This window comes from Ursus americanus, chromosome 27 (assembly GCF_024610735.1).
Source record: "Ursus americanus isolate L20-20 chromosome 27, mUrsAme1.1.p, whole genome shotgun sequence".
In the NCBI taxonomy this organism is placed as follows: Eukaryota; Metazoa; Chordata; class Mammalia; order Carnivora; family Ursidae; genus Ursus; species Ursus americanus.
Genome location: NC_142153.1, coordinates 20,766,822 through 20,788,308, shown reverse-complemented (window position 1 = coordinate 20,788,308; position 21,487 = coordinate 20,766,822). Strand labels below are relative to the sequence as shown.

The following is a 21,487-nucleotide window of genomic DNA, read 5'->3' as shown; positions in this document are numbered from 1 at the left end:
TTGTGTTTGTAGTTTCACAAAGTAAAATCTATTTTTCACCAAAACTGAAGCTATAGTTACACGCTAAAGTATAAAAGCAATATCTAAACCAGATTTTTTGATTTCCCCCTATTATAGTAGTGATCTAGATCTTGTATTTATTAATTCCTGACCAGGCAGTTTTGGACTGACAAAATCCAAACTCCTTGTCGAGTTGGCTTTATTCTTGCTACACTGATAGAGGGGACAGACACAGAGCACAATGAATCAGACTTCATTTTTTTCTCTATCTGGCTTCAGTGATGACTCAATTACTCTCAAGAAAGAGTTCCTGAAGACCTACTATGTATAAAATTCTCACAGGCTCACAGAAGAACAATGCAACCATTATCTTAGCTTTTTTTGTTTGTTTGTTTGGACCACTTTCCATAACTGATTAATATTTTTTCAGTAACAGGATTCAAAGTCTCCCAACATTGCTGTATAGATATGGAAATTTTTGTTAAGATTTCCTTGAGATCAACTAAGATACTTTTGACTCTTATCTTTTACAGAGGGAAAGCAAGCTTATTCAAATGATGTTCTGATTATCTGTGTGGTTGTAACTGAAATGATTCACAGAGATTATAAGTTCCTTGATATAGTAATTATTTCATTCATTTATTATGCATTTACATACTATCTAATTCTGTACTGGGACATGGCATCTGTGAAATAAACACTTAATGAACTGGATAATAATATATCATTAATGGTTCTTATTTAGAAAAAATATAGGTAATGAGAAAATACAAAGTATCTGGCATGCCAAAACAGACACAACGAAACGAAATTTTACACAGTATCACATTTTACTACTGATTTCAAAGATACAAAAAACCACGAGACAGAGATGAAGCAAAAAGTACTGGATCACCAATAGGGCTCTCGAGGTACTCCCCTGCTGCATCAGGGCATAGCCTGGCTAAACTTGATTTAGCAAATGAATTCATTAAGGAGCATACGTATTATCACTTACACAAAATAAGTCATTTTGATCATGAAACATGCTTCTTTCTATGGATGCTGTAACAAGTCACCACAGACTGCGTGGCTTAAAAGAGCCCAACTTTATTATCTTACAGTTCTGTACATTACAAGTCCAATGTGGGTCTCACTGGCATGTAACCCTCCTTCCTCCATGTTCAAAGGCTGAAACAGAGCTGAGTCCTCACACTGTATCACTCTCCCTTTTCTTCCTCTTTCTTCCATGTTTCCTTATGATTATCCTTCCTTGTGATTACACTGGGTACACACAGATAATCCAGGATAATCTCCCTATTTTGGAGCCAGCTGATTAGGAAATTGAATGCTATCTAGAACCCTAATTCCTCTATTGCCATCTAAGGTAACATAGTCACAGGTTCCGGCGAGGGACTAATACATGGACATCTTCTGGGGGGAGCATTATTCTATCTACATCAACCATCTTCACTTCACGCTCTGATAATAACATAATGCATTAAATAAATGCAGAGATCTGAAGTTTGTTTACCACAGCAAATCTAAACAGACCAAATACATTCCGCTAACATCATTTCAAAGTTAGTGACTTTTCCATTAGCACATACCATTAGAATGTTGGCAGGTAAATTGACCAGGTTGCATTTTTCTTTTCCTTTCCCGGGATAATCTCTGCAAAGAGAGAAAGGATTACAGGCCATTCATTAATCCTTACTTTCCAAAATGATAAAGAATGCAATTTATTTATTTAATTTTATCTAATTTTATTATTTTTAAAAGTAGGCTCCTTGTCCAAGATGGGGCTTGAACTCATGACCCTGAGATCAAGAGTTGCACACTCTACCGACTGAGCCAGCAAGGCACCCCTTGGAATGTAATCTAAAGTCTTGGTTTATTTGAGTGCCTCCATATCAAACCAGATATACATTAGTTTTTGTAACATCTAATATACTACAGCTATATATCAATCAATAGTTGAACAATAAAAATATGAACTTTTGTGTACAAACGTACAGAAGTCAACATGTGGAAGAATAAATCAACAACCTGCCCTTCTAAATATAGAAATTATTTTTATTTACCTGCCTGCCTATCTTTCTACATGAGACAAAGAGAGAATTTTTAGTCTTGGTCACATGCTTCTGAATCTGACCCTCATCTCAGTGAATAAAGAATTTAATGACGCTGAGCTCCACCCCTTTTTAGAATTGTGGCGCTCACTTCATCTAAGGTCATATACTGTATAGTGAATCTATTGCCACACAGTACACGTTAGAGAGCATCACCATTTGTTATTTTTGTATCAGGATCCTTTAGATGATACTTAGCATGTCAACTGATTAAGAGAAACTTCTTATTTTTTAAAAAAGATATAGTGGGTTCTTTTTCACTGAAGAACAGTATGCTTTTGATGCAAATAGCTTCCAAACATACATTTTCCTCCTCCCAAAAATCTACACCCAATTATTCATTGTGCTTCCTCCCTTATTTAATTCAAGATTGTAAAATGTCACTTTCTGCAGGGAAATGTTCCTATTCAATAGTAACCCATCATTTTAAGTTCCTTGACTCAACTTTATTTTCTCTCTTACAGCACTTCTCAGGATCTGAAACTACAGTATTTATTTGTTAACTTAGTACAGCCTCCCTCCTCTATTAGGGTAGAAGCTCCATGGGGAAGAAACCTAAAAACTGCTTGGAACATAGCAGATGTTTGATAAATATTTCCTGAATAAATGAATGGAATAACAGAAAAGAAAAAACAGTTACATTAAATCTGCAAGTTTGGTTGGTTTTTTTTTTCCCCAGTTGCTTCTACAGGAGTAGTTTTAGAAAATCAGCTTTAAATTTTTTTTTCTTAAGATTCAGTTGATATTTAGAGCAACATATTTTGCAAAGACAATATTTATTGGTGTGGAAGGCTGAATAATGGCCCTTCAAAGATATATACCTCCTAATCCCCAGAATCTGTGAATATGTTATCTTACCTGGCAAAAAGAATTCTGAAGATATGATTAAGTTAAAAACCTTGAGATGGAAGATTATTCTGGATTATCTAGGTGTATCCAATACAATCACAAGGACTCTTATTTATAACAGGGAGACATAAATGTGAGAAGGCAACAGAAGCAAAGAGAAGGAGAGAAAGATTAGAAGGCACTCTGTTGCTGGACTTGAAAGATGGAAGAAAGTGGATACCCCCAAAATGTGGGTGGTCTCTAGAAGTTGGCAAAGGGAAGGAAATTGATTCTCCCCTAGAGTCTCCAGAAGGAATCAGTTCTTCTGCCATCTTGACTTGAACCCAGTGAGACTGATTTTGACCTTCTAACCTCCAGAACTGTAAAATAATAAATGTGTGTTGCTGTCAGTCACTAAATTTGTGGTAATTTGTCACAGCAATTACAGGAAACTAATACAATTGGTAAACTATTGTTAAATTATTGATTATAGGAGATATTTCCAAGGCTTTCTTGATAGGATTATTTTCTTGAAGTTCTGGATTTTTGGAAAAGAACAGTATGAGAAAATAATCTTTATGAAGTCTACATATAGTGTATTTTCTTTCTGGAAATTTTACATTAAATGCTGGCTGGATATTGGCCAGAAATAGAGTAAAAGCCTAAAGAATCTTGTTCCCTTTGATCGAGGTATACAAGATACAAAACTTTCTTAATCTTGGTACAAATTTTATCAGAGGTCCTCTGGTAGTTTGCTAGGGCTTCAGTAACAAAGTACCATAAACTGAGTTGCTTAGAACAAAGAAATAGATTGTCTCACAAGTCTGGAGTCTAGAAGTCCAAAATCAAGTTGTCTGCAAGGCCATGTCCCACTGAACGCTCTAGGGAAGAATTTGTCGCAGGCATCTCTCCTAGCTCCTGGTAGCCCCACACATTCTTTGGCTTATAGATGAATCACTCAGTCACATAAACATCTCCCTGTGTCTTCATATTTACTTCCCTTTGTATGTCTTTCTCTATGTCCACGTAGCACTTTTTTTTTTTTTTAAGATTTTATTTATTTATTCGACAGAGATAGAGACAGCCAGCGAGAGAGGGAACACAAGCAGGGGGAGTGGGAGAAGAAGAAGCAGGCTCACAGCGGAGGAGCCTGATGTGGGGCTCGATCCCATAACGCCGGGATCACACCCTGAGCCGAAGGCAGACGCTTAACCGCTGTGCCACCCAGGCGCCCCCACATAGCACTTTTTTATATGAACACCAGTAATATTGGATTAGAATCCACCCTAATGATCTCCTATTAACTTGATTACCTCTGTAAAGACTGATTTCAAATAAGATCACATTCTGAGATACTGAGGGTTAGGACTTCAACCTATCTTTTGGAGGGGAACATAATTTAACCTAAAGTGTTACAGTTTGGATTCAGAAAAAGTAGGATCCAAGAATGCTACAACCTCAATACCATAAAAAAACCAACTTACACTTATTTTCAAAGAGCTGTGACGTATCAGTTAATGTGGCATCTAAGTAAGGAAATATTTATATATTTATCTATGACCATAAAGGCATATATAATATTTCTAGTTCTCATCCTATTCCAGGACATGATTTATATAATTTTAAACAGAGAAACATTGTTTAAACTTAAATTTTAGTATTTCAATTTATTTCTTGAAATTAGGAAAAGAAAGGAAAACTTGAGGCCAATTTTATTTAATTTCATTCAATAAATCATGAGTCATTCCTTCTTCACTTTTATTGTTTTAAAAGATTTTCTATATTTATTTTACAGAGAAAGAGAGAGAGAGAGAACAAGCAGGGGTAGTGGCAGGCAGAGGGAAAAGCAGGATACCCACTAAGCAGGGAGCCCAATGCAGGACTCGATCCCAGGACCCTGGGATCATGACCTCAGCCACTTAACGTGCCCCTATGTGTCATTCCTTCTTTTAATACATAAATTTAAATTATAGTTTCAGATATAATGAGTAAGTAACAATCACAAAGGTTGTTATAGTCAATTTGCAATGGTAAAAAAATCAGATGATCGGAAGGAAGCCGAACTCATTTACAATGATGAATAAAGTCATAACAATGATCATTTCTGAATATCACATTGTTATCCAACATTTGAGAATAGTAATGACTGTCATATACTTACTGTGACAGGCTTTTATAGCTATTACCACCTATAGTTACAGACTGTTAAAATTCCTATTTTAAATCAAGAAAACTGACACAGAGGAAAGTTAATAAATCTACTTGGATTCTATAGATTATAAGAGCTAGTGGGAGGACTGGAATTCATATATGATGCCAGAGCTTATATTCTTAAACACTATGGCATATTGTTTCCCATAGTTAGGAATGAAATTCCTGCATAACTACACATCTTTTATAGGAGTTCTGGAAACTTTGGTGAGAATAGAGTTATATGCTTTGGACACATACCCACACAAATGCCAGATGCCAAATGTCTCCAAAGTCCTTCTGACCCACTCCCCTTCTTTTCTTATTTAATGAAAGAAAAGTGTCATGATGTCAGAAGATACCTGGTAGGATTGTCGAGGTCCCAAACTGGGGAAAACCCAAAATATAAACTATTTGTTTCAATGATAAAGGTTGAAAACTTAATTCACACTACATATAAAACAATAATTTTCATCTCATGACACTGTGTGCCTTGAACTTATCCACTTAAATCACAGTAGACAATTAACCTATGGGCAGGCTATGTGCCAATGTTATCCTTGTAAACTCTCTTCTTGGAAGTATGAGTGTTGTCTGAGGAGAGCTGAACTAACCCGTCACCCTTGTAAATTGGGCAGTTGAATATCAGGTGATAATTTAAAGTCATTTATGAAACCTCTAAAAAGTAAGGTTTGTTCATGGTTGTATTATAGCTACAGTTCTTATAATTTGGCAAGTTCGATTTTTTTAAATATTAAAAAAAAATCACAATTTGAAGTATTAAAAAATGTAGGCTACAAAAATTAACATCTCTTTATTACATAAATCATAGTATAAAATTGAATGATTAAATCATCAGCTACTGAAATTCAAATTAATAAATATTAAATGAGCTATGAAATCCAAAGTTTTGTGTCTTTGATTGCAAAGTTGAAATATGTTCGTATGTGTATGTATGTGTGTATACCGAGGCTATAATGTTATTATTGCATCCTTTTCTAATTAAAAATCTAGCAGTTGCATTTTTATTTATCTTTGTTGAGATTTCTGGTAATGAAACTACAATAATACTGAACTAGATCAGTACATCTTCGCAAGATCCAGTTAGTAACAGGCTTAGAAAGGAATTGTGTTTTTGTTATTTGCTTCATAATAAATCCAAATATTTTGCTGAAGCAGATTTAACAATATTTAACATATTTAACAATAGCTGTATTATTTCTTTTCTTTTTTCTTTTTTTCTACAGAGAGAGAGCATGCAAGCAGGGAAGGGCAGAGGGAGAGGTAGAAACTTTTTTTTTTTTTTAAGATTTATTTATTTATATGAGAGAGAGAGAGCACGTGGTGGGGAGGAGCAAAGGGAAAGGGAAAGACAGATCCAAGCAAATTCTGCATGGAATGGGGAGACCAACATGGCACTCAGTCTCACAACTCTGAGATCATAACCCTGATCTGAACCCTGAGCTGAAATCAAGTCACACACTAACGGACTGAGCCACCCAGGTGCCCCTATCTGTATTATTTCTTAAAATAATTCAACCACATAAAAGCATGTTAACTATCAAATTCTCTACTTGTATTTTAATGAAAACGTGTCAGACTTAGAAAAAAAAAAAGCTAATCCAATGTATTAAGATTAGGTGTACAAAGGATTTAAATGATGCAAATATTTCTCTAACTATGAAAGTAGATCATATTTTGGCAACATTCGAAAAATAAAAATTATAAATAAGATCAAATATTCATTTCAGAAAAAAGTTTTACATAGTCATAATATCTTATGTTATAAAATGAAAAGTTGACTTTGTATAAATTTATTTTAAAACAGTTTTCTTTTCTTTTCAAATTTTATTTATTTATTTGTCAGAGAGAGTGAGCACAAACAAGCAAGATAGGTGGCAGGCAGAGGGAGAAGCAGGCTCCCAGCTGAGCCGGGAGCCTGTTGTGGGACTTGATGCATGCTAAACAAACAAAGCATATGCTATGTAAATTGCATACCATGGGTCAAATATTAACATGCCCATATTCCACACAAAGTTTGTGTTCCACACAAAGTATTTAAGTAAACAATGTCATGCCCATTTCTATATCATTGATCCAACTCTAATAGACTTAGAATTCAGACAGGAATAATGAGTATTATTTATTGCATGCCCCAAAACCCATGAAATAAAATTGAGAGGAAAATACAATGAGCTAAACGTAATATTTTTTTAAATGAAGGATATTTAAAAATAGGATATTTTGTTTTGAGTGTATCCAGGCTCAATGCAAATATTTTAACAGAAGATATATACTTAATTGAGAGGATGTAGAGATGATCCCAGGACCAAATGCAGAACTGGTCTAGATACATCAGTCAGTGTCTAGTTACCAAAGCAGGAACCACTCCAGATATTTCAAGTAGAGGATTTAACACAGAGAACTGCCTACAAAACTTTTGGAAGGGCAAAAGAAGCAGAATGAAGATCTTTGCTGAGACCCCCACTAATATGTTTGTGACCCTGTCACTTGAAAGTTGCTCCTGGAGCCCACAGTCACCTCCCCATGATGCTGCTGCTGCCACAAGGGGGACCACAAAAGCAGGAAAAAAAAAAAGCTTTTTCTTCGCTCTGCAATCTCCTGCCAGTACTTTCAATTGGTTCAATCTTACTGGAAACCCACTTGGAAGGAGGCATGGGAAGACTACTTTGCATACTTTCAGCTTCCATACAAAGAGGGACAAAGAAACATTGGAGAGAAGCTAAGAGACAGGAGACAAGTAACTGGAACACCAGGTAATGTATTTGTTAGCAAGATTTTTAAAGATGTAAGAGAAATTTGTTGCAAGATAAAAACTCTCACTATTAAACCTTCTAGAAATTGCTATATCAGGGGCGCATGGGTGGCACAGCGGTTAAGCGTCTGCCTTCAGCTCAGGGCGTGATCCCGGCGTTATGGGATCGAGCCCCACATCAGGCTCCTCTGCTATGAGCCTGCTTCTCCCTCTCCCACTCCCCCTGCTTGTGTTCCTTCTCTCGCTGGCTGTCTCTATCTCTGTCGAATAAATAAATAAAATCTTTTAAAAAAAAAAGAAATTGCTATATCAAATAACTAAGGAAATTTAGAAGTAAATTATAAACAGTTATCCATACAATCAAAAATACTAGCATTAAACTACAGTTCTCAAAGTATAGATAGCAAATGTATTTAGAGTTCTACATGGATGGAACTAATTAGAGAATTAAGAAATGCTAAACCCAACTACATTTATAACCATAATTCAGAATCAAAAACGATTTGTGTGGGCAACTCTGGAAAGCCTTCAGGAGGTCAAACTCAACATGCATTTGTAGGTGAGCTAGAATTTGGTTATTTTAGATTAATAAGATAACATAAACAAAAGGGACTAAACTGAGGTAACATGTTTATGAGGAATACGGAAGAAGTAAAGTGAGAAAAATCAGTCTTATCAAAAGGTTTAAATATTAGAATGGGGTCAGATTATGAGGGACCTAACATTATACTCAAAGCTGTGGAAAAGAACAGAGCAGTGAGGGAACATGATGAATATAGGTTCTTTTGAAATTTACTTTGTTAGATTTTATTCTACAGTCTACCAACTGAGAAAGGCTGAAATTCCATTCTCCACACCCATCTATGAGGAATGATCAATCTAAAATATGTTGGGAAGTTTGGGGAGTCTTCTGAATCTTGCTTGGGGTATCATTCTGAGTGGTCTTTGCAGCAACATTCAATGCTCTTGACTTTTTCTGACTTCCTTTTTCCATTCACACATAGTGTCCTTTTCCCAATTCCATCACACTATGTAACTGATAAATAGTGGTATAATATTAATATCAACAGTAGTTAACACAGACAACTCTTGGAGTCAATATAGTATCATGGTTAAGGGAATGGATGATGAAGCCAAACTGCCTAAGTTCGAAACAAACTCAAGACTTAGTACTCCTGTGACCTTGGATATGTTATTCAAACTTCTCTTTGCTGCATCAGTACAATGAAGTGATGTAGAATTTTCATTCCTAGATTGCTGTCAGGATTAAAAGCACTGACAATACGTTAAGCACTTAAAACAGGGTCTGACACATGCAACATTATATGTGTTAACTTTATTTTCTCCATCATCTTCAGTATATGGCTCCTAACCAACGCATAAGTATTCCATTTTGACAGAAGCACCACTATCTCTTATGGCAGTTCATTTTATTTTGTACCACTAAAATTGAAAAATCTTTTTAATATATTTATTCATATTGGATACCCCATGATTTCTAGCCATTGTTCCTATTTCTGCCCTTGAAGCTACCTAGAATTAGTGTACCACATTCTCTCTGGCATATGGTAGCCTTTCCTAAATTGGGAGAGAAATAGTTTCCTCCCTCCAAATTCTTCTATTTCGCACATCATTAATATCACAGTTCTTTTGATTATTTCTCATATGATATATTTCTTAGACCCTCATGAAGCTTACCAATAATCTTACAAAGATTACTTGCCTTTGCATCTATTTCCATTAGCCAGTATCTTTCTTAACATTCAGGTAACACTTGCATTTTCATCTCCAAAGTGTGCTGGGGAACTCTCAAATGGCCAATGAGGCAGACATAATTGGACAGAGGGGACTTCTACCACCCATCAGTCATCTGCTTAAGTAATATGCCTCTGTATGAAACTCTGAACCTGTCACCATCAAATTATTTCTTTAGAGGTAATTCTCAAAATGATCTCTCATTCTTGGACTAATAAGCTGGGTGGAGATGATCCCAGAAGAAAGGGAGAAAGGGACCATATCAGCCCTCCTATTTCATCACTGCCGCCTCCACTTCTCAGAATTCATATTCTGCGAATTTTAAGCTATAAACTTTAAAAACTTATCCTGCTATGAAATAATTAACATTCATAAAGGTTACGAGCTGCATAGTAGCCACACATTAAAAATTATAACATGTATTAATTTAGCTGAATGCCTTGACAGGTTCAAATATTTTTAATGTTTTTACACAGATCCTCTTAGAATGCTAAGCTATTATTTAATAAAATTTTGTTAAAACCTGAAATCTGTCAACTCTTTTTTCCTACAGTATCATATTTTACATTAGCAATTTTTGTTTTTTCACATGGACTACAAGTCAGCATTCTCCAAGACTGAAATTATATGTATTTTAAAGTAAATGTTACCAAAAATACAAACATTTTCCATTACTTGAATTATGTCGTTATATTTTATAAACATATATTACCTCAAGAGAATTCATAGAAAAATATTCTGTTAATAATAAAACCAAAATTCACTCTGAAAAAGTCATTAGTTAACTATGTATTATTCTATGAAAAGACAATGGCAGGTAGAGTCAATGCTGTATGAGAGATGTTCTTGACCTGTAGTCCTTGGGAAGCTCATCCTTTCAGGCATCAAGGTAAGTTGTCATATGCACTACAAACCAACATTCAGATTTAGATTAAACCTGCAGGGTCCACATAACCATTTATCCCCTTGACAAATCCTTGCTGCTGATAGAACAATAGAACTTTACGGCCCATTTCTTGAATAATATATTTGAGCTTGTTTTATGCGTACCTGAATTAAGTTGCTGATCCCATGAAACTGAAAGCTGACTATATTGTATTGTCAAAGTTTTGAAGTTACACGTTTTCCTAATTGGATTTGTTGATTTATCACTAACAAAGATGAAACTTTCTACTTCAGCCACTTCATCTGGGTTTTAAAATTGCTTCAATCTGGAAGCAGACTGTATGAGTTTGATAAAAGTACTTGACATCCATTTAACCACAAAAATATTAACTTGACAGAAATGAAACAAGCAAAGAAAATGATACAGTCTTCTTTAAACTCTAGAATAAAATTATGGAAATTTCAGCTGTGAGCAGAAAACCAGGTCTCAGCAACTGCTATCTAAATTGTCTCAGAGTACAGAGTCACTTTTACAACTAACTTTCTATCAGGATAGTATAATTCCTGGTAATCAATGTAACAATATTTTTAAGTATATTGAAAAATATATAGTTACATAATTAATATTTTATAATAATTAATATTCTAATAGGAAATAAGAAAATAACCCCTAAAGCCTATTGAGAATATTTATAAAATCTAAAAATCTCATAGCAGGCAATTGGAAATGTTTTAGTTTTTGAATCTTTATGAGGAAGAAGAGGAGTCTCCATAATTTCCTCCCCAAATCTTATTCTGTAATTCCTAGCTAGACTAGAGAACAAAGATGGCTGACTAATTTTCCATTTAAGCTTCTATCAGGTGGTGAGCATTTTATATATATTACTGATTTATTTAATAAAATGTTTGTTGTTTTGTTGATACATTTTTATTTACGATGTTTGCTATACACACCCATTTGGAAATGTGAGTCTATCTTACCCAAAGTAAATGAAAACAAGGCATTTTCATATTTGAAAAGTGTGAGTGTGTCTTTGTGTCCTAGAACATACTTGTGATACTGTCTCCTCCAAATGAGCATTACTGCTGACAAAGAGAATGATAAATCCCAATACCCACATAATAATACCTGTCCAAGTGAAGAAAAAAGTTTAAGTTCGACAATTAGTGTTTAGTCAAAAGACAGAAACAACATTTTGAAGTAGTGTCTCTTTAACTAAACGTAGTTTTAAAATGTGGCTATTCTTTAGAAGTAACATGAATTCATACTTGTATCTCCTGAGTATTTTCTTGAATTTCTTCCATACAAATAATATAATGCAACAATATCATTTCATCATTTGGAGCGTTAGAAATAAGCAAGTAGATTATACAGCAGGTAAAATCACTAGAGAAAGCAACTTGGCCAGGGCAGTACAGGAGGAAATAGGTTCTTGCCTTGGACCTGTGTATGTCTAGGAACCCATACTGTGTGCCATATTGAGACTCTTCTATTAGCACCAAAGGAGCTAAGTAACTTATATAGAAAATGTAGGAGCTTATTAATATAAAGCAACAGAATTGGCTGCTTCTCAAAAGTCATTTCATTACAGAAGGAATGACCCAATAGTTATCCTAATTTTTCACTTCAAAGGTCAAGTTCCAAAAAAGGCTGACACAATAACCGTCATTCCCAAATCACTTTTTAAACTTTTGTTAGGGTATTCAAAGTATATTTTGAGCTCTTGTTTTCCAAATTCTAATCAATATCCACAGGGAATGACTGTTGGGTGGGAAAAAAAATGAAACAAAAAGCACTTTGGTGGGAGTGGGAAGAAGAGGAACAAAAGAAACAGATTCATTTAGCAGACAGCTACCAAGGCCCACAGTCTGTCTTTTCAAGCCACACAGATCCTAACAATTTCAAAACCAATATATTTGGCTTGAAGAGAGAGTAGATAACCTGAAGAATGTTTGTGGTATTCAATAAAGAGATGGGTGCTTTTTATAAAGCCACAGGCACACAGAATACTGAAGTCATTTCAAAAAAAAAAAAAAAAATCCAACTGCTGGAATCCTACACATTGAAGTTGGCATTAAGGGTTGTCATACAGTCCAAAATTTGTTTTATGTAGGGATGAAAAAGTAAGGTTTTTAGCCCTCTTTTTCCAAAAACAACACAAATGATTGTCCAACATAAATATCTCTGCCAGAAGGCTGACAAATGTTGCCTTTGCTTCATTTTTGCAAATTTGGAATAGAATAAGGAGAATGTGGCCTCAAATTACCAACCCCTTTGTCTTGGCACTATAAATGAATTGTTAAGAAGCAGAAGAGCCAATTGCAAAAACAACAACAAAAACCCCAAAGTTAAAACAAATATTACAAATACTGACTGCAATCAGAGAAATAAAATAAGTGTATCAATCAACATTGTAATTTATCATTCATGTAAAACTAATCCATAGGAAAGATAAAATCTAAGCTTTCAACATTGGATACTTTGTAGGGGAGGGATTTTGAAATCTGCATATAAAATACTCAATCTTCCAAAATGGTCTCCTTTTCCTTTATTCACTGCTTCACACCCAATATTCCCTTCTTTTATATTTTAGGGAAATTATTAAGTTTAAAATATCTAGTGTTCTTGGGAATAACCAGTTAAGTTAGCCCTGGTCATCTACATTTGGCTAGGTCCATGTAGCAGTTGGCAACTGAAGTGACCAGGATGCTTCTAATTTTCTAATTCTCTGAGCTTCTAAGAATAGGAAAATTGTTTGTATAATACTGTTATCACAGTCTTTTGTCCAAATTATTTCTGGCACATGGAAGACTCCTACTCTATAATCAAGATCAATGTTCATCTTGAAAGCTTCCCCAATTTACCCAGACTTTTCTCCTATATACAAACATCCTCATAACCAATTTTTAGATAGTTAATATATTTCAGATCATTCTTTTTTACTTTATTTCATTTACATTAATATGTATTAGTGAAGGGGAAACAGTTTGATTTTCCTACTTGGCTCTTCCATTTTGGTACCTAGTTTGGCATATCCACACAATGCTAGTCCATAGGTAATGCTCAAGTTTTGTCCTCTTTGCTCTCTCAGCAAAGTTTATACCAGAAGACTGAGCCTTATGCATACCCAATTGATTCTTATGGTAATGGTACACCTGTTACATCTGCTGCTTGTTTGATAGTTTCTTTTAAAGTAATCAGGGAGACAAACCATGAGACTCTTAACTCTAGGAAATGAACTGAAGAATGCTGGAGGGGAGGTGAGTGGGGAGATAGGGTAACTGGGTGGGGCATGATGGAAGGCACGTGATGTAATGAACACTGATGAATTATTGAAGTCTACATCTGAAACTAATGATGTACTATAAGTTAGTTAATTGAATTTAAATTAAAAAAATAAAACAAAGTTAGTTTTGACCATTCCAAAGATGTTTGAGGAAGAGGAAATCATATGGTGGGGATGCTTTAGTTGCAGTTTTCAGCATGATGATTTAGTAACTTGTTTTTCTTGTCTCTGTTATTAACAAAAGCTCATATGCTTACTGTTTGTTGTACTGCTGATTCTTCAATTTGGGTTTTTCTTTTGCAGTTTTTTAATTAATTAATTTGTTCAACAAATATTTTTGGAGTACCTACTATGTGGCATGTGCTACAATGGACATTAGCAATATGTTTAGCAAAAATAGTCCTAATTTCCATGGCAGTTTTAATCTGGTAGGAGAAACAGATTAATTTAGATAATCATATATACTAGTATGGTTACAAGCTGTAGTGGAGAAATATTAAAGGGAAAGGCAAGTGTTGAGAGAATAGGGAGACCAGACGTAATTGGGAAGACAGAGTAAGCTCTCCTGGAAGAATATTTGAGCTGTTCTCTGAGGAATGAACGGAGTGAGGTAGGCACATGTCATGAGTGGAGGGTGTTGCAGAGAAATAGAGGATTCCAGGTATAAAGAAATGCAAATAGAACGTCCCTAAGTTAGAAACAACAACAACAACAACAACAACAACTTTAGGATCACGAAAGAATGAGAGAACACAGGTATAGCTTAGTGTATGAAGCAGAGGGGAAACTGGTATGACTTGAGGCTGGGGGCACTGGTGGGGCAGAGCCACACATCATGTTACAGTTAAAGACTGTAGTGTTTCTTCTCAGAGTAGTGAAATCATTGAAGGCAAATTACTCTGACCTGATATGTATCTTCGAAATATTACTTTGGCTTCAATGAAGAGAAAAGCCTGGAAAGGAGTAAAAGTAAAGTTGGGGAAATTATTTTTGGTAATATTTCCTTTGTCTAAGTAAGAGACGATAGTAGTTTGAACTTCAATGGTATAAGTCATGGGAAAAGCAGATGCCTTGGAGAGACAGTCACAATGAAATGTACTGTACTCAGGACTAGATTGAGGGAGTGAGAGAGAAAAATATCCTGAATACGAGAAATGGCTGGAAGAGAAAGTAGTGGGTGGAATGGTCCCAGGCTTGACAGCTAATGATGTAGCCATAGGTGGGTGCCCACCAGGCTGTATTTAACCCTCAATCTAAGTTTCAGAGATAGCACTGCAATTCTTACTCCTCTGTTTGGGGTTTGAAAGACAGTAGATCTTCCTTCTACTTCCTTCTTTTTACTGAATTCATTCGTCCCATTTACCTTCATGAACCAAGTATTGTGCTAAGTTCTTGGACATAACTCTGCCTCCCAATCCGGAAGAAGTACAGCAAATGAGTCTGTGATTACAATACAGCAGGTTAAGCACTGTGAGAGGCTGTGGAAGCACCAAGTGGGAGACAATGACTCAGCCTGGAAGGTTCAGTGGGGCTTACTGGAGAAGCTGGCATCGTAGCTGAGGACGCAGGATCATCAGTAGGAATTTGCCAGGAAAGAAGTAGAAAAAAGCCACATGCACACAAAAAATATGCAGACCAGTCAGGTACTGGAATGTGGCTGAGCCTTCCAGAACAGGGCATCTAATGTGCTCAGATATAAAAAGCTGGGACATGAAAAAGCCCAAGAACAATGATTTGTTTCTCTCAAATTAGTTGGAAAAAAAATTATCCAACTAGTAAATTGAACAGCTGATGTCACACATTTGAACAGTTAAATGCTGCTTGTACTGCATGTTACATATTTGTGCAAATAAGTTCTCCAAGCAGATTGTAAGCACATTTAGAGGAGAATCATGGTGTATAAATTTCTCTGACAGAGTCAAGGCTGGCTTTAAGTTCATCATTAAACAGTCCATAATAATTATTAGTTGGCAGACAGAAGTAACGTTTCTTGGGAAAAAATACCTCAGGCCATTCAAACCAAATGTATGACTTGAAACTTCTTTTTCAGACTAACTATAAATTTTGTATATATTATTCCTCAACCTGATTAGTACTGATAATCGAAATACTTTGAATTTTCAAATGGAACATGAAATAGAAAATTTTAAGTTGATAATTGTGCAAATTATAGCTGTTAGCTGTACTTTTTTTGAGATTTCATAGTAATAAATGAATATTCACGTTATATTTAATTGAGGGGGAAATGCCTATTTTTAAACTCACTGAAGAAACTTTCCATTCAGACTTAGTTTCATGTTAGTTTTCTCTGTTTTCTTTTCTTTAGCTTCTACTCTGCTCTATTCGATATGACAAATTTATGCTCAGATTATATGTGTAGAATCTGAGAATATGCCTAACTTTTAAGATATTTTACAGAGGTATTTTGGACTTTATGGAATGCTTTGAGAAATAACCAAGTAGCCAGATGTAAAAACCTGAACTGAGTCCCAGTGTTCAAATCCCTAACAGGCTGCAACAAAGTCTACCCAGTGTAGTTGGAATGTATTCTCACTGTTTGGATTTGCCAAACTAATACTTTTGAGAGACATGGGGCTATGACAACTTAAAGCTAGAGAGGTGGACCAAGAGTTCAAATCTGGATTTTTAAACACCAATCTACACTTCCATGAAATAAGTCTTGGCTGGACTGCTGACTTAATGCTGACTTTGAATTCCTGTAAGACTTTATGTAATCTGTACATTTTTGCTTCCTGTTTGCATCTGGCAATCATCTTTAATCAGCTTGCTTCTGAGCAGGGGAGAATTTACTTGGTGCTGCCTTACTGTTTTGCCACTTAAATTGTTTTGCCTTTAAGTTTCTTGGTAATATTTTTATTCTTTAATCTCAGAAGCATTACTTAATAGCAATGGTGATTTTAAAAATCAAGCTATCTATATGCTGTAAAGGGCAAAAAGTACTATAAAAAAAATCAAATGCTGTTCTGAAATTTTGTAGCATGCTATGCATATATTTATATATGGTAACGTGTCTCCATTTCAATAAATGTAAGCTAATTCCCAATTTAAAAAGCACTGGATTTTTAATGTTTGAAATAGCCTCAAGAAACATTTCCTTTAAAATTGATGACGAAACAGCAATCTGATAAAAAATAACACCAACCAAAGAAAGGTCCATGGCCTGGATCATACTAAAAAGCCAAACTGATGGCTTTCTTCAAATGAACCATAATGTCTTACAATTTACATTTGATATATTAAGCATGTTCAACTTTTGTATCTTGAATGACTGACACAAAGTAAGATCTTATAGTTAAACTTCTATTTATGTTGAACTAGTAGGCAACTCCACTGTGACTTTTTACTTACTTAAATAGTGCATTTATGATGCTTATTTATAAGAAATGATACCATTGGTAATTTCTGTTACTTATTTTTGAGGATGTTGGTTAATTATTATCTGATAATAATTCCATATTATTGGTTAGTGAAAAATACTATAAATAATTACCAGTGTATCTTTTTTTTTCTGCAACTAGTAATTTTTTGTTGCAAATTAAAAATCTGCTGTTCTTGAAGAAAAAATATCAAACATACTATCTGGATGTATTCCATTGTTTTGTTGTGGGGTTTTTTTGGCAGCAGAGGGAGTATTTTTCCATAGCTTGTAATAAAATTGTAAGCCCAAATAACTGGAATTGTGGGGCACTGGACTGTTTCTAATGCAATATAACCAAGTCCTTAAAAAATATTTTAAGGTCAAATCTACATTCAATTATACAGAGTTGGGAAGTAGGTTTCCTTATATGAGTAATACATAATGACATAAATACGATCAAATTGATGCCGGATAACATAATTAAACTATTTTCCTGCAAATTTGTAAGTGAAAGACAAAATCTCAAAAAGCGATTTTTTTCTCAGCAGAATTCCTTAATGATCAAAATATGGTCAATGATTTATATGACAATGTCAGCTTTGGTGTTCACAGAAATAAGTTAATATATGGAAACTATTAGACAATATTTCCTTCAGCTTCTCTTTAAAGAGGAATACTAAGAACTCAAAAAGGAACTGGAAGAAAGCATCAATGAGAATGAAAGATTATGAAAAATATTAAATTCCCAAATTATTTAAAGTAGAAAAGACCATGATTTTCAAAGGTAACATATGACTGAGTCCATCTATTTTCATTTTAGAACTACAATAGGTGAACACATAATAGGAAAGAAAATTATGACTTTTCTTATATATAGCATTTACATACCATATTACAAAGCATTCCCAGACAGGAAATACTTTTACTACTCTGTGATGTCACTGTGACTGGCCATGGGGTTCCCCAGCTATTCGGCCAAACATTATTCTGGGTGTTTCAATGAATGTTTTTTACTGAGATTAATGTTTAAATCAGTAGAATGAGTAAAGCAGATTGCCCTCCATAATGGGGGTGGGCCTCATCCCATCAGTTGAAGACCTGAATAGAACAAAAGGCTGACATCCCCTTGAAAAGAGAAAGAATTCTGCCTGACAGATGGACTTTCAAATGGGATGTCTGCTCCTCCTAGTTCCATAGCAACTTGCAGCCTTTGGACTCAAACTGGGACATTGGCTCTGCAGGTATTGGAATGGCCAGCGTCCCAAATCACTTAAGCCAATTACTTATAATAAATCTCTCTAGATAGATAGATAGATCATAGATAGATAGATAGATAGATAGATAGATAGATAGATAGATAGATAGATATAGACAGATATAGGTGATAAAGAGGTAGAGAAAGATAAATCCAGATAGAGATGGAGATGCTGGTCTATCTGAAGAACCCTAATACACTTCCTAATATCATGTTCTTCAACACCTCTGAACCCTTCTTGTGATCCTGGTAATACTTTATGTCTTTCTAGTATTGCCAGTAACCTGAACTATTCTTCACAAGGACAAATGTAATTTTTTCAACAATTCTTAAGTCTTCTCCTCCCACCCCTCTCCTTCACTTTCAGCAGCCATGTAGATAAAACAAATGCCATGCAAATGCCATCCCACGCATTAAGAAACCACTCAACTATTTAATCTCTACATCATCTACAATTTCCTCGTTTCTTTCTGTTAAAACAGAAAAAGAAACAACTTGCCTCCTGCCCAGTAGTATTGTGATACAATCCCTTCTACCCTGTTTAGGCAGTTGTTCTATTTGCCATCCTTTCTCTTTCTTTGTTTTTAATTTCTTCTTCTGTCTTACAACTTTTTATGAAATCTCAACATGTTCAATTCTCTTCTATCACAAAAATAAAACAAATGAAGAAACAAAAATCCCCTTCCCTTTGGCAGCCCCTTCTATTTTGCCTGATATTTTTCTGTTTCCCATAGTCACGTTTTCCGAGATCATTGTTGTCATTTGCTCTCTGCCTCTACACCCCCAGTTACATGTTTGAGGTACTAAAACAGGCACTCAAAGAAATTATAAAAATAAAAGATAAAACTCAACTCCACTTAATTTATCCACAATTTTATAATTAGAAAATCTAAAAAGCAGCTATTTGACTTTGAGGATTTATTTCCATTATTTTGAAGGTAATATTTTATGTTCACTTTCCTATGGACATGGTGGTGGCACTTCAATTGTTTAGGTGTAGGGTCACCAAAGTTTGTCAACCAGACTTACTTATGTCCCTTTCTCTCTATGACCAGCTGAATTCTGGGCTCTGCCCTTCCAGTTCTGCTGAAATTGCTCTTAGCAATAGATACCAATAGATAGATTTTTTTATAATAAGTTTTTATTATATTATGTTAGTCACCATACAGTACATCCCTAGTTTTGATATAAAGTTCCATGATTCATTACTTGTATATAACACCCAGTGCACCATGCAATACATGCCCTCCTTTATACCCATCACCGGCCTATCCCATTCCCCCACCCCCCTCCCCACTGAAGCCCTCAGTTTGTTTCCCAGAGTCCATAGTCTCTCATGCTGCATTCCCCGTTCTGTTTACTCCCCATTTCTTCTTCCCTTTCTTCTCCTACTGATCTTCCTACTTCTTATGTTCCATAAATGAATGAAACCATTTGATAATTGTCATTCTCTGCTTAACTTATTTTGCTTAGCATTATCTCCTCCAGTCCTGTCCATGTTGCAGCAAATGTTGTGAAATCGTTTTGATAACTAATATTCCATTGTATATATGGACCACATCTTCTTAATCCAGTCATCTGTTGAAGGGCATCTCGGCTCCTTCCACGATTTAGCTATTGTGGACAATGCTGCTATGAACATTGGGGTCCATATGGCTCTTCTCTTCACTACGTCTGTATCTTTGGGGTAAACACCCAGTAGTGCAATGGCTGGATCATAGGGTAGCTCTATTTTTAACATTTTAAAGGACCTCCACACTGTTTTCCAGAGTGGCTGTACCAACTTGCATTCCCACCAACAACGTAGGAGGGATCCCCTTTCTCCACATCCTCTCCAACATTTGTTGTTTCCTGCCTTATTAATTTTTGCCATTCTAACTGGCGTAAGGTGGTATCTCAATGTGGTTTTGATTTGAATTTCCCTGATGGCTAATGATTTTGAACATTTTTTCATGTGTCTCTTAGCCATTTGTATGCCTTCATTGAAAAAGTGTCTGTTCATATCTTCTGCCCATTTTTTGACTTGATTATTTGTTTCCCATGTATTGAGTTTGAGAAGTTCTTTGCAGATCTTGGAACAGAAGAACAGGCCTAACCCACGCATGAGAAAGCAGTTGATCAAGATTAGAGCAGAGATCAATGAATTAGAAACCAGGAGCACTGTAAAGCAGATCAACAGAACTAGAAGCTGGTTCTTTGAAAGAATAAATAAGATTGATAAGCCACTGGAAAGACTTATTCAAAAGAATAGAGGAAGGACCCAAATTAATAAAATTATGAATAAAAGGGGAGAGGTCACAACCAACACCAATGAAATAGGAAGGATCATAAGAAACTTTTATCAACAGCTTTATGCCAATAAATTAAACCACCTGGAAGAAATGGATGCCTTCCTGGAAACCTACAAACTACCAAGACTGAAACAGGAAGAAATTGATTTTTTTAAACAAACTGATTAATTATGAAGAGATTGAAGCAGTGATCAAAAACCTCCCCAAAAACAAGAGTCCAGGGCCTGAAGGATTCCCTGGGGTATTCTACCAAACATTCAAAGAAGAAATAATACCTATTCTCCTGAAGCTGTTTCAAAAAATAGAAACAGTAAGAAAACTACCAAACTCATTCTATGAGGCCAGTATTACCTTGATCCCCAAACCAGGCAAAGACCCCATCAAAAAGGAGAATTACAGACCGATATCCCTGATGAATACGGACGCCAAAATTCTCAACAAGATCCTAGCTAATAGGATCCAACAGTACATTAAAAGGATTATCCATCGTGACCAAGTGGGATTCATCCCTGGGATGCAAGGGTGGTTCAACATTCGCAAATTGATCAGTGTGATAGATCATATCAACAAGAAAAGAGTCAAGAACCATATGATCTTCTCAATTGATGCAGTAAAAGCATCTGACAAAATACAGCAACCAATAGATACTCTTAATAGATACTTTTCTGTAAGTATTGACCTTAATTTATTGTTGACATCCTTCTTGAAATATTTTCTTCCACTGGTTTTT

The 21,487-nt window shown here is 35.2% G+C and overlaps 1 long non-coding RNA gene across 1 annotated transcript in view; it reads right to left on the bottom strand.

Moving 5' to 3' along the window:
* LOC123799403 (uncharacterized) overlaps positions 1-21,487 on the bottom strand; it is a 296,779-nt gene that overhangs the window by 104,271 nt on the left and 171,021 nt on the right. The window contains exon 5 of the long non-coding RNA XR_006781607.2: positions 1,590-1,653. This is a non-coding gene — a long non-coding RNA (uncharacterized LOC123799403). The remainder of the gene's footprint in view (positions 1-1,589; positions 1,654-21,487) is intronic.